The sequence below is a fragment of the Zingiber officinale genome, chromosome 1B (genome assembly GCF_018446385.1).
Source record: "Zingiber officinale cultivar Zhangliang chromosome 1B, Zo_v1.1, whole genome shotgun sequence".
Taxonomy (NCBI): domain Eukaryota; kingdom Viridiplantae; phylum Streptophyta; class Magnoliopsida; order Zingiberales; family Zingiberaceae; genus Zingiber; species Zingiber officinale.
Genome location: NC_055986.1, coordinates 38,102,470 through 38,114,591, shown reverse-complemented (window position 1 = coordinate 38,114,591; position 12,122 = coordinate 38,102,470). Strand labels below are relative to the sequence as shown.

The window sequence follows — 12,122 nt, the reverse complement described above, 5'->3', positions numbered from 1 at the left end:
TAGACCAGCTTTCAGGAGCTGAAGCGGAGATTAGTGTCGGCTCCAATTTTAGTTTTACCTTCTGGAGAGGACGGATTTGTGCTCTATACCGACGCGTCTCTTCAGGGTTTGTGTGCTGTTCTGATGCAGCCGGCAGAGTAGTCTCTTATGCTTCTCGACAGTTGAAGGAGCATGAGAAGAACTACCCAGTTAATGATCTAGAGTTAGCTGCCATCATCTTTGATCTGAAGCTTTGGCGACATCATTTATACGGCATTACATTTGAGATTCTCACTGATCATAAGAGTCTCAAATATATTTTTACTCAGAAGGAGTTTAATCTCTGACAGAGGAGATGGATGGAGTTCCTGAAGAATTACGATTGTACCATTAGCTACCACCCGGGGAAAGCTAATGTGGTTGCCGATGCACTCAGCAGGAAGTCCAGAGGGACTTTGGCTTGCCACCGAGTTTCAGTTATAGACTTGGTTCAGGGTTTCTCCGAGTTAGACCTTGAGGATCAGGGACATACAGAGCAAGGAATTCTTGTTACCATGGTTGCTCAGTCGTCGATCAGGACGAGGATCCAAGAGGCCCAGGCCAGTGATCAACATTTGCAGTTTATTGGCAGCCAGATAGCTTCCGGGCAGCAGACCGAGTTCACACGAGACGAGGAGGGTATTATATACTTTCGAGGCAGATTATGCGTACCTCAGTCTCACCCGGTCTTACAGGGGCTACTTCAGGAGGCTCATCGCTCTCGATTTATGATCCATCCAAGCGAGACCCGCATGTATCGAGATTTGAGGCGTTCCTACTGGTGGAATGGTATGAAGAAAGACATCGCGGAATTTGTAGCTAGATGTCTTGTCTGTCAGTAGGTGAAGGCTGAGCACCAGAGACCTGCCGGATTACTTCAGCGGATTCCTATTCCTGAGTGGAAATGGGAACATATTACCATGGACTTTGTGGTGGATTTGCCGAGGACACGACGAGGCCATGACGCGATTTGGGAAGTCATTGATCGATTAACCAAATCCGCGCACTTCTTAGCGATCCGGAGGACTGACTCCCTGGATCAATTGGCAGATTTGTATTGCCGGGAGATCATCAGATTACATGGTGTCCCTTTGACTATTATTTCGGATAGAGACCCCCGGTTCACGTCTCGTTTCTGGCAGAGCTTACAGCAGGCCTTGGGCACTCGGCTCCGACTTAGTACAGCTTTCCATCCGCAGACAGATAGACAGTTAGAGCGGACCATTCAGACTCTAGAGGACTTGCTGAGATCTTGTGTACTAGATTTTGGAGGCAGTTGGGAGGACCATTTGCCATTGATAGAGTTCGCCTACAACAACAGCTTTCATTCGGCTATCCAGATGGCACCGTTTGAAGCGTTGTATGGTAGGCCTTGTCGGACACCCACCCTATGGGATGAGGTTGGGGAGGCCCAACTGTTGGGACCTCATAGAGCTCAGCAGGAGGCAGAGTTGGTCCGTACTATCAAACGGAGGATGTCAGAGGCGCAGGATTGCCAGAAGAGTTATGTAGATCGGAGACACAGACCCTTAGAGTTCTCTACAAGCGACCATGTATTTCTGCGAGTTTCACCCACGAAAGGGGTGAAGAGATTTGGCCTCAGAGGTAAGCTAGCTCCGCGATACATTGACCCTTTCCAGATCCTGGAGAGGATTGGAGCAGTAGCTTACCGGCTAGCACTACCATCATCCCTGGCAGGCGTGCACGATGTATTCCACGTATCTACGCTGAGGAGATACGTACCTGACCCGATGCATGTGCTGACAGATATCTCAGTTCCAATTCAGCCTGACGTCACTTATGAGGAGATTCCGGTATGGATTTTGGACCGGAAGGAGCGTCAGTTGCGGAACAAGACTATCCGACTGGTTAAAGTCAGATGGCAGCATCATTCGGATGAGGAGGCTACTTGGGAGCTCGAGGATACTATCCGAGCTCGATACCCCCATCTTTTCACTTGAGGTATGTGATTTAATTTACCGTTCAACATTTATACTTTATATCTGTTGTTAGTACATGCTGATGGTAGATAATGAAATTTGGTGACCAAATTTTTTATTAGTGGGGGAGAATGTAAAATATCGAAAAAAAGGCAGAAAATAATAAGGGGAATTTTCCGAAATTTTTGGAAATTTTTGGAGAATTTTTCGGAGCTCGTATGGACGAGTTTACGGGGATAAAAAACGAGGCCCAAGAAAGCCTGTTTAGGCTACCCATTTAAGCGAGGAAAAGTTTGCTTTTTCTTTTATTTTCCACTACAAGAAAAACTCTTATAGACATCGATGGAACAACAACGGTTTTAAGCAAAAACCGATGTCTTTGAGTATTTTACACCAATTTTTTGAAAAATCGATGTCTATGAGCGCAGATTTTCACTCATAGACATCGGTATTTTAGGCGATGTCTATGAGCGCCTTTTTTTCGTTAATAGACACCGATTTTAACAGGGGTTTTTAAAATCCGGTGTCTATGAACCAAAATTCTGACGGACTTTCTTAGCGCGCTTTCTTTCGGGCTTCTCCTCGCCCACCATAAAAAACCTTAATCCTCCGCATCAAGTTACCAACTTTGCGCCTCTATCTTCCTTCTATGGCTAAGGTCGGTGCTCAAGCTCTTGCTTTCACCGCCTCTCACCATATCGGCTCATCCCCACGTCTCTCTCTCTCTCTCATTCGTAACTATCCAGGCGTCCTACTATCTGTGACATTCTTCGCCTTTGATTCACAGGTGCTTCGATCTCAAAATCCCGCGGCTTGACTCGCTTTCCCCTATCCAGAGGTTCGCCGCTCACTTCGTCCTTCACGCCTGGCTTAACTACAGGTAATCGACCCTTGTCTTACAAAGATTTGATCTTTTTGTCTTCCGTCTGTGGTTTTGGGAGTTTTACAAATGTGCTTTGTTTGTTTTGTTTTGGGCGATGATGAGGGAGAAATACTCCGGGCGTAGGCGTGCAGGTAACTCGCCATCTTATTCATATTGAATTGGACGTGTACAAATATTCGCCACGCGTTTACTTGAAACAGAGTCTCCGCCTTCAAAAGAGAACGGGCAATCTCATCCTCACCGACGCAACGAACCGATCCAGATGGCAAAGCTTCGACCACCCGACGCACACGCTGCTCTGGAGACAGCAACTCAATTCCTCGGGCAAGCTCACATCCTACCCGGTCAATTCCTCCGCGTCCTACTCCTTCGAGGTGGAGCAGGACAAGGTCGCCGCCTACGTGCATTGGAAAGGCTGCACCTACTCCTACTGGGAGCTGAAGCCTCGGCCGAATACGAATACGAATATTTCTAGAATTCAATACGAATACGAATATTTCTAGAATTTGGATGTGAATTATGCTCTTGTGTCTCAGCACGGAAACAATTTTAAAAATTTTCTAGAGCTTGCTTCTGTAATGGCCTCCAATTTAGGTTTAGTAATTCCATTCAAGGAGCATACTAAAATCCACTTTATCCTGTTATTATAGTTTCCTATTTTGTGTAAAAGGTTGTGTTTCTGTCTTTAGCTCCTTGTTGTCAAAATTTATTTGCCTATCAAGTTAAATTCTTAGTTAACTTCAGATATGTCACATGGTATATTTTCCACTGTACTTAGTCAAATCTTGTAATTGATCTTTAATTGTACTAAATCTGCCTCTTCACATTTCCTCTGTTTTTCACTTAAATGGAACATTTGCTTGTCCAACTTTTCAAATTGTCTGCCATAAACCTGTCAATGTGTCATTGGCATAACTAAATCCAATGTAATACTGGATAAAGTATACGGTTCTTGATAGACTCAGTAAAAAATAGTAGAGTTTCATCTTCTTGATCTCTTGATTATAAGTATTAATTGATTGATGCATGCAATGTGTTTGATGAATTTCCTCAAACACTATCCTGGGTTGATTTTATCATTTTTGTTTGCCAGATTGAGGAGTTGTTATTTCCTGTTGCTAAGTCGATTTTATGTATTCCTTCAACTATCAAGTTTCTTTTATGTTTATGCTAATTCTTTCCACTAATATGACATGTTTTCTGGCTTATAAATTTACCTCTTTTTGTTGTTTTTGTTTCTACAGGATTTGTGTGTTGGGCTTCTTAGACGCGCTACATATATAACTTAAAGGCTTTGATCATTAAGTGAGTATTTTCTTTTGACCTTCTTGTTAAATCGATTCATGACCAAGTTAATTATGATTTTGTGAATTTCTGAATCCATCTGAATAGTTCCTAATACGGTTTAGGATTTAGGATAGACCGGATCCGGAAAGACTTTGCCAATTGAGTGACAAGCTCGTTAATTATTGGAGCTATTACTAGGGTGATATAGTAATTCTAATAATTAATTAGTCAGTTGTTTTGATCTTTCCAGCAAGAGATCTGAATGAAGTTTCCAGCATATGAGGAAAAAAAATCTTTTGGGGTTCAAGCTTGCGTGCCCGATTACGAGTTTTACAATGTCGTTACTTTCTCTGATTTTTGGAATCCATTAGCTAGATCTCTTCATTCCTGTTTCAGTAGATCCTAAACATTCTTGGTCTAGGGAAGAATTTTAACTAGAAATAAGTTTAGTCTCACTTGACTCCCATAAAGATTTAGATGCATATTTCTACCCCTGAAAAGTTTGCAGATCCTGTAAAAATTCATTGGCTTAATTCAATCACAGTTTGAAATTACTCCTACATTCCAGTTGTTGCTAAACTATTTGCCAAGAATTTCTCTTTGTTGTTATTATGTACAAACAAAATTAGAGGTAGACAGAAACTCTTCACCTCTGCAATCAAAATGATGGAAATTGGAAAGAACAACAACTATCTTTCCCATATAATTCTCTAATCTGAATGGACTATCTTATCCTGTTGACTGTTATGGGTGCTAAAGGGAATATATATCTCCCTATTACTAGCTTGGCATATGATAAACAATTATTTTTGCGACTCTTTTACAACATTATGAGGTCAGCAAGCATTTAAACAATATTTGTTTTCCAATATAATCTCATCACACAAAACAGAATTAAGAAATTACTTTGATCACAGATTACATTCAAGCCAAATGTTATACAGGCTTGATTTTGTTTTATTGTTCAGAATACTGTGGAAACAAAAACAATATTGCATCGTTTAATAATCTTCAAATGGCACTCTAACTGAATTCTGGTTTTGGTGGCATTTGCAGGTCCATGATGCTTCCTTCCAACATGTTGATAACCATGCTAATTGAAGGTCTATTTTCTGGCTTTATCTGTATGCACCATAAACCCACTATCATCGTCTTTTTTGCAATTTCTTTAGTCTTAGGATTAGCATCAGTCTCAGGACTAACAAGACTGGTATCAGGAGTGACCAAATCATAGTACTTATCAAAATTATCATAAACCCAGTCTGGTGTTAGACTGGGTTTATGACAATTTTATGTGCATATGCAATTTGTATCATCTTCAGGAACTGGAAAATGGTCAAACAAGTTTAATAATAAGGAGCACACATATAGCTTGATATCTGAATTGCTTCCCTTGCTGAAACATATCTATCAGAACCAATTAAATGAACTGGAAGTAAAGCAAGGGGATCAAGGTAAGCTTCAAAACAATTGCCTAGTTTCTTCCTCCAGTTAGATATCCTCTTGATCGATCTATCATCCAGAAGGTGGATTTTCTGGTGTACTTCTTCGAGTATATGAGACTCACAATGAGCTTGTTGACTGGTATGTCTTCACATCTGTAACACCTATGAGAATTTCATAATTTGCTATGTTTCTGAAATCATGGACATAATAACTGAATAATGTGTCCTGGCCCTGTTTCTTAAATGGTCATTTGTAAACTTGTGCCTCTATTTTACTTTAGCAAGTTCTAATTTTTAGGTCATATTCTGTTCTTTGTTATCGTCTCATCATGCATTAAAATGTTCACTTGATTGATATTGTTTTCTTTTCTTGTTTCCCCCTTGGAACCAGTAATTATTGCAGGACTTCACTAGTGGATTTTCACAGAAGTTGCTCAAATTGCTCTAACAAGCTTTGCTTAGATTGTTGCGGAAAGATAGTAAAGGGATCTGCTTCTCACACACCTGCAATTGATTCCTCCAAGGCTGGTAGGAGACAGAGGGCAAAGAAGTATGTCATCAGAGAAATTGCTGGGAAAAGACGGAGACGTTCCACAGGTGAGCGACCAGATAACTCATCTTTATCCACCATTGAATCTGATAGCAAGGCTAAGAATCATGGAAGCAACATTCCTTGCCCACCCAAGGAATCTGGAGGTTGTGGAAACGGTCTTCTTAAGTTATGTTGCAGCATACCATTTGTTTAGTCTAAAACGGACTTCTCTTCTCTCTTTCAACTATGATTTTTAGTCTTGGTTTACTAATATATTATTTATGTGTTTTTACAGTTTACAAATCTCAAGTATTCCAGAGTTGAAATTGATGAAGTGCGGTTTGAGTGGGCTAAATGCATGCTAGATTACATTTGAAGTGCGGTTCTACCTTGATGTGTTGTTAAAAGAATGTTCTACCTTGATTCTAATATCTATAAGCTTTTGATGTAAAAAAGAATGTTTGTGTATTTTATGGATACTGTTGTAAGAAGATAATTTATGTAATTTGTGAATATTTGTGTATTTTATGGATACTGTTGAATGAAGAATATTTGTGTAATTTGTGAATATATGTGTATTTTTTTTGTTACTGTATTCATTGTTTTGGAAATCAATGTGCTGTTAAAAAATACTGATTTTACATCGGTTTTCCACCGCTGCAAAATCGGTGTTATTAACTAATATTACATCGGTCGTATACCGCTGCCAAAACTGGTGTTATTAACATATAATATTACATCGATTTTACACCGTTGATGAAACGGTGTCGTTAAGTCATACTACACCGGTTAATAACAGATTCGAACACCGGTGTCGTTAAGTGATACTACACCGGTTTTAACCCGATGTCTAAAATGGTAAACCTTTTACATCAGCTTCATAGACATCAGTCGAAAATGAAATAGACACCGGTGGAAAATCGATGTCTATGAGGGTTTTTGTTGTAGTGTTCTTTTATTTGTTTTCTTTATTTTCTCTCCTCCGGTTTCTCTTTGACACCGCGCCCCCTCCCCCTCGCGCCTTCTCCTTCTCCCCCGGTCTTCTACCCTAACCGCTACACTACGGTTTTCACCTCCTCGCCGAACCCGATTTCCCTCGCCTCTCCTCCTTTTTGCTTCCCGAGCCGCTGCCACAGCCGACGCCCTTCTCCCCTATGTGTTGTCACTGAAACCATCAAAGCCGACGCCGACTCTTTGCCTCTCGCAATCTCCCCTTGTCGCACGGCGACGCCACTGACAGCCACAGTCGAGCGAGAATGCCCTAGGGATTGCTCTCTCTTCCCTCGCATCGCATCGCTGCAGCAACAGGGAGCAGCGCCGACGCCTCTCTTCTTATCACCTCCGCTCGTGCCCTAGGTCTGATCTCACCGCCGGCCTTGTCTCCCTTTCTCGGAGTCGCCCTCTGCAAGGAAGAAGCAAGCCCTAGATGAGCCCATACCGATCTCTGGTTGCCAGCCACCGAGATTTTTCCTAACCGGCTAAACATTTCTGCCCTAGACCTCACCACCGGGTCCTCCTTCTTCGCCACCAGCCGCCGGCAGAGAGGAAAACGAGGGGTATCGAGTTAGGTAAGGCAAAAAGAGGTATTTGGATTTTTGATTTGGATCATGTGCTGAATTTGTTGGCTGATAACTGTGGTACTTGTCACTGTTTTTCCCACAGCAGCTTCTCTAGATCTCCGCAGTAAGTTCTTCAGGATTTGAGCAGCGCTGAAACATCGAAAAATTTGGGTAAGGTTTTGTGTTAAGCTAAATACTGAAGTGGGTAAGTTAGTTGGTTTGAGCTCTGGATTCGTAGAGTTTAGGGCTTATGGATGTGGTGTTGACTGAGATAGATGTCTCTGATGGTAGTTTTGTTTGCAGTGTCGGGAACATATTTCTGGCAGTAACTTCACCAACTGTGATTCAACAGAGGAGGGTAAATTAGGTAAGTTTTAGAGGTGATTTCATTTATACATTGGAGTTGGTTTATAATGGTGAAATGGGTTAACTTCAAACTAGATGGATTTGAATTAATGGTTGGTTAGCTAATTAAATGCATAAGGGTATTAGCTAAATCCGTATATGTTTGATATTACAGGACTTTAACGCGAGACGATTATCTCGACGTCGTATTCGGACCAGATTGGACTTTTCTTTTGGAGGCGGGTACTTTGACTTTATGTCTTTTGATATGCATAATAATGTTTTTAACATATCGCAATGATTATGTTTCTCATTTGCTTCGGTTGGTCACTACCCGACCTGTTACATGTTGTTTGTTTATTTTTATACACATCATGTTAGTATTTATCTGATCATACATGCTTATAGAGGTAGTGACACAACCATATTGTATATTATATTCAGGACCTAGGGTTTTGATACCTTATCTGATATGTGTACCTTTGTTTTGATTCATTGTCCTATGGTACACATTTTATCGTTATATATGGATTGTTCAGGATATTGCCATGTTTAGTGTCATGCATCATATTGCATGATTGCATGCTGTGCGATAGACTGCTCCATTATTGTCGAGCACATCATCAGTTACATGTATCTGTACACACCACCACTCATGGGTTAGTGGTATATCAGACAGGTGTGTGGCAGTTCTGCTATTTGGCTCTGTTGGTTTGGTGACTCAATGTGGTTGCCGGAAGACGGTTCTGCCATGTTTGGCTCCGCTGGTTTAGTGTAACAGCGTGGTAGCCGACAGGCGGTTGGACTCTGTTTGGCTCTATTGGTCCGCTCATGGGTAGTGTGACGTAGCGTGGTAACCGGCAGAGATTCCTCCACGTCATCGTGTACCGGGAGATGAGAGCATTGTGCTCCCCCATTTATGATTTGGGGTAGGAGGATAGATGTACTCCGACAGCATCCCATCCACTCAGTCACTCATCAGGAGCAGTGATGGCAGAGTGCATGGTTGTCACAGCCCTACCCACTCGGTCTCACCATTGTGTGTGACATGACTGACTGGCGTCAAGGGTGACCATGACATTTGCATCATATGCATGATGCATTTATTGCTTGTGTTTGCTGCATTTACTTGCTGCATTTATATGGATGGATATGATTGACATGCATACAGGATTATGACACTCTCGGTCTGATGACCTTGTTGTACTTATACCCTGGTCCTGGTTAGTACAGTTTTCTCCTGTTTTGTTTCAGTTGCATTTATCCTTCTTGTATCAGGACACTGTACGCATAATTAGTGCTACCTGTTATTTTCTTTATTATGCATATCAGTTGATACCCGCTGATTGTTGGACTCACACCCTCCTCCGTTGTTATTTTCAGGTTGATTCTATCCGGAGAGTTCCAGTCGCTAGTCCCCTGCAGTCCACGAGGACATGTGATGATCTTGTGGTTTTCTTATTTTAGACTATGTTGGGACTTGTTTGTGTTGATACATTTGGATCTTGTATGGATTCTTATTGCCTATGAGTTTTATTGGATATGTTTTACTACACGCCTGCCTAGACGGTAGAAGAGGTAAGTTGATTTTATCGTCGGATTTGAGCTTTATAAGTGTAGTGGAGTAGGACATTGGTTTTGTGCTTTATGGGTGTAGTTGAGTAGGGTTGTTTTTGAGTCATATTATCACTGTTACAGTTTGTTAAATTATTAACTGCGTGGGTGATTGTTTATATTATTGTGATTGTTCTGGCCATGTTGGCCGAGCTATATGTGGCCTAGAGGGCGATGTAGAAAGTTTTAGATTGTCCGCCGTACAGGGGAGATGCTGCCGAAATTTCTTCAGACAGGGACTCCTCCGGAGCATGACATTAGGAGCACAGGAAGTCGAGCAGATGATGCAACTAGCGAGAAGGACGGCACGGGAGAGAGCCTACGGGCTCGGTGCATCTGAGGGACAGGGTGTTGCAGAAGAGTACACCAGTGGATGAGAAGAGCGCACGCGGCGGTCCGAGGGACGAGAAGTCAGGGAGGAATGTTGCTCGAGGAGAAGATCGGAATTGGGTTTGAGTGAGCCCTATTCCATTAGCCGAAATCACTCAGGAGATCGTAGCAAAAAAGGAGTGAAATGGAGATGTAAGTGCTGCTAGAGGCGCCTTCAAAGGTGCCTTCGATGCAAGGCGCCTTCGATGAATAATCTCCTGGGTCCCTTCCATAGCCATGGAAGCTAAGCGCCTTCGACTAGGCAATTTTGGCCATTGCGGAAAGGATAAAGTTATATCCTTTGGCCTCGCTAGTGGCGACTTCCAGCCCTATGGAAGCAGTGTTCAGCCTGCGGATAAGTTTTTTTAGCATCTATAAAAAGACTCCTGAACCTAGGAAAGATGTAACAACTTTGGTATTCAGTTTCCTAGTCATTTCTGAGCTTTCACTATGTGTAAAAGGCTTCACTGCCTTTTAGCGAAGGATATTCTTAGTGAGCTTTCATCTACCTTAGATTAACAACCATTTAGGTTGTAACCAAGTAAATAGTGACCTTTTACTTATTTCTTTTAAGTTGTTAATTTTATTTTAATTGCTTTATTAATCTGAGTTGAAAGTCAAGAATGGTGCTTGTTTTTGTGTTTCAGATAACTCAACCCTCTCCAGCCGCCCTACCTGGACCAACAAATGGTATCAGAGCCTAACAACTTCAGGAGGACTAATCGCCGAACGAAGCACATGAGATGGCCGGATCAAGCATCCACCCAGCAAAGTTTGAGGGGAATTTCACCAACTGAAAAAAGAAAATGGAGGTATTTTTCAAAATTGATTTCGATTTGCTTTTAATAATATAATTTGGTTTTGTAGAACCCGAAGGCAAAGAAAAATACCACTGGACCAAAAAGGAGAAAGTTGATTTTTTGGCAAACAGCAAAGCAGGGTTCCATCTACTAAGTATTCTACCACCACAAGAAGTTAACCGGATCAGAGCTTATGAGTCTGCGAAGGAGCTCTGGGAGAAATTCCTGGAACTACACAAAGGAACCTCGGAGATGAAACTCGTGAGACGAGATCTGCTTAGAAACTATATCAACAACATCAAACTGGAACAAGGCGAAACCATTGCACACCTTCATTCAAGGATCAAGGAGCTCATCACTGAACTCACGAATTTCGGAGAAAAGTTAAGTAACAGAGCACTACAACAAAAATTTTAAAAGACAACACTACAAAGACAACAGTTTTAGAAGAAACTATTGTGAATTTAATAAAAGACAACGGTTTTTGATAAAACTGTTGTCTTTAAGCTCCCATAAAATACAAAAGACAACAGTTTTATGAAAATTGTTGTCGTTGAGAGATTTTATTTTAAATCAACAACACATTTTACAACGGTTATCTAAAACCGTTGTCTTTAAATATTTTTTTAGGGGGTATTACAATAGTTTTGTAAACCGTTGTGTTTTTTTATATTATTTTATATAGTCAAAGACAACGGTTTTAATAAATCGTTGTCTTTGACTTTATTCTTTCGCCATTTTTCCCCTTCGTCATTTTTATTACAGCCGTGTGTTTTGCCTTCCCTCTCTATCAAAATTTTTGGCGTCATGTTTTCCCCCTTAGCCTTCCCGAACCCTAACCCATTTTTCTTTCCCTCTCCTTATACAATCTCTTCACGCTACGAGCCCTTGCTGTTTTGTCTTCCTCCTCCTTCCTTGGTCTTTGATGGAGTTACCCCTCCTCCGTGGTCAGGCTGACTTCCACCCCAATTTTCTCATCTCCAGCACCAACTCCTTCTGCACTTTCACCTTCAACCTCACCGTCTTCTTGTTAGTCGTGAAGACCACTACGCTCACCATGAACGTTGCCAGCGTCATCAAGGACCAGCTCCTCATGGCCTTCTCCTAGTCCATCGTCCTTGACACAATCACCCCGATCAACCTCTTCGACTACGACGTCGCCTTCCTCAGCATTGCCTACTACAACAAGGGGCCTCGTGGCCTCTTCTTCCGCCACATCCATCCACTCATCTCTAGTTTCCACCCTCAACGCCTCTATTCATGTCAGACTCGTGGGCTACATGGAGCTATTCCACTCCCACGAGGCACATCGCCAAAGTCGACCACTTCA

The 12,122-nt window shown here is 41.9% G+C and overlaps 1 long non-coding RNA gene across 3 annotated transcripts; it reads left to right on the top strand.

Annotated features, from left to right (window-relative positions):
- The first annotated feature begins 2,571 nt into the window (after positions 1-2,571).
- On the top strand, positions 2,572-6,007 carry LOC122052453. 3 transcript variants are annotated; one of them, XR_006132034.1, is made up of 5 exons: positions 2,572-2,616; positions 2,746-2,838; positions 4,086-4,146; positions 5,185-5,231; positions 5,965-6,007. It is a non-coding gene; the product is annotated as an uncharacterized LOC122052453 (long non-coding RNA). The 3 variants fall into 3 exon arrangements; XR_006132043.1 differs by lacking the exon at positions 5,965-6,007 and adding an exon at positions 5,543-5,574; XR_006132023.1 differs by lacking the exon at positions 5,965-6,007 and having other exon boundaries at positions 5,185-5,411.
- The last annotated feature ends 6,115 nt before the right edge of the window (positions 6,008-12,122 follow it).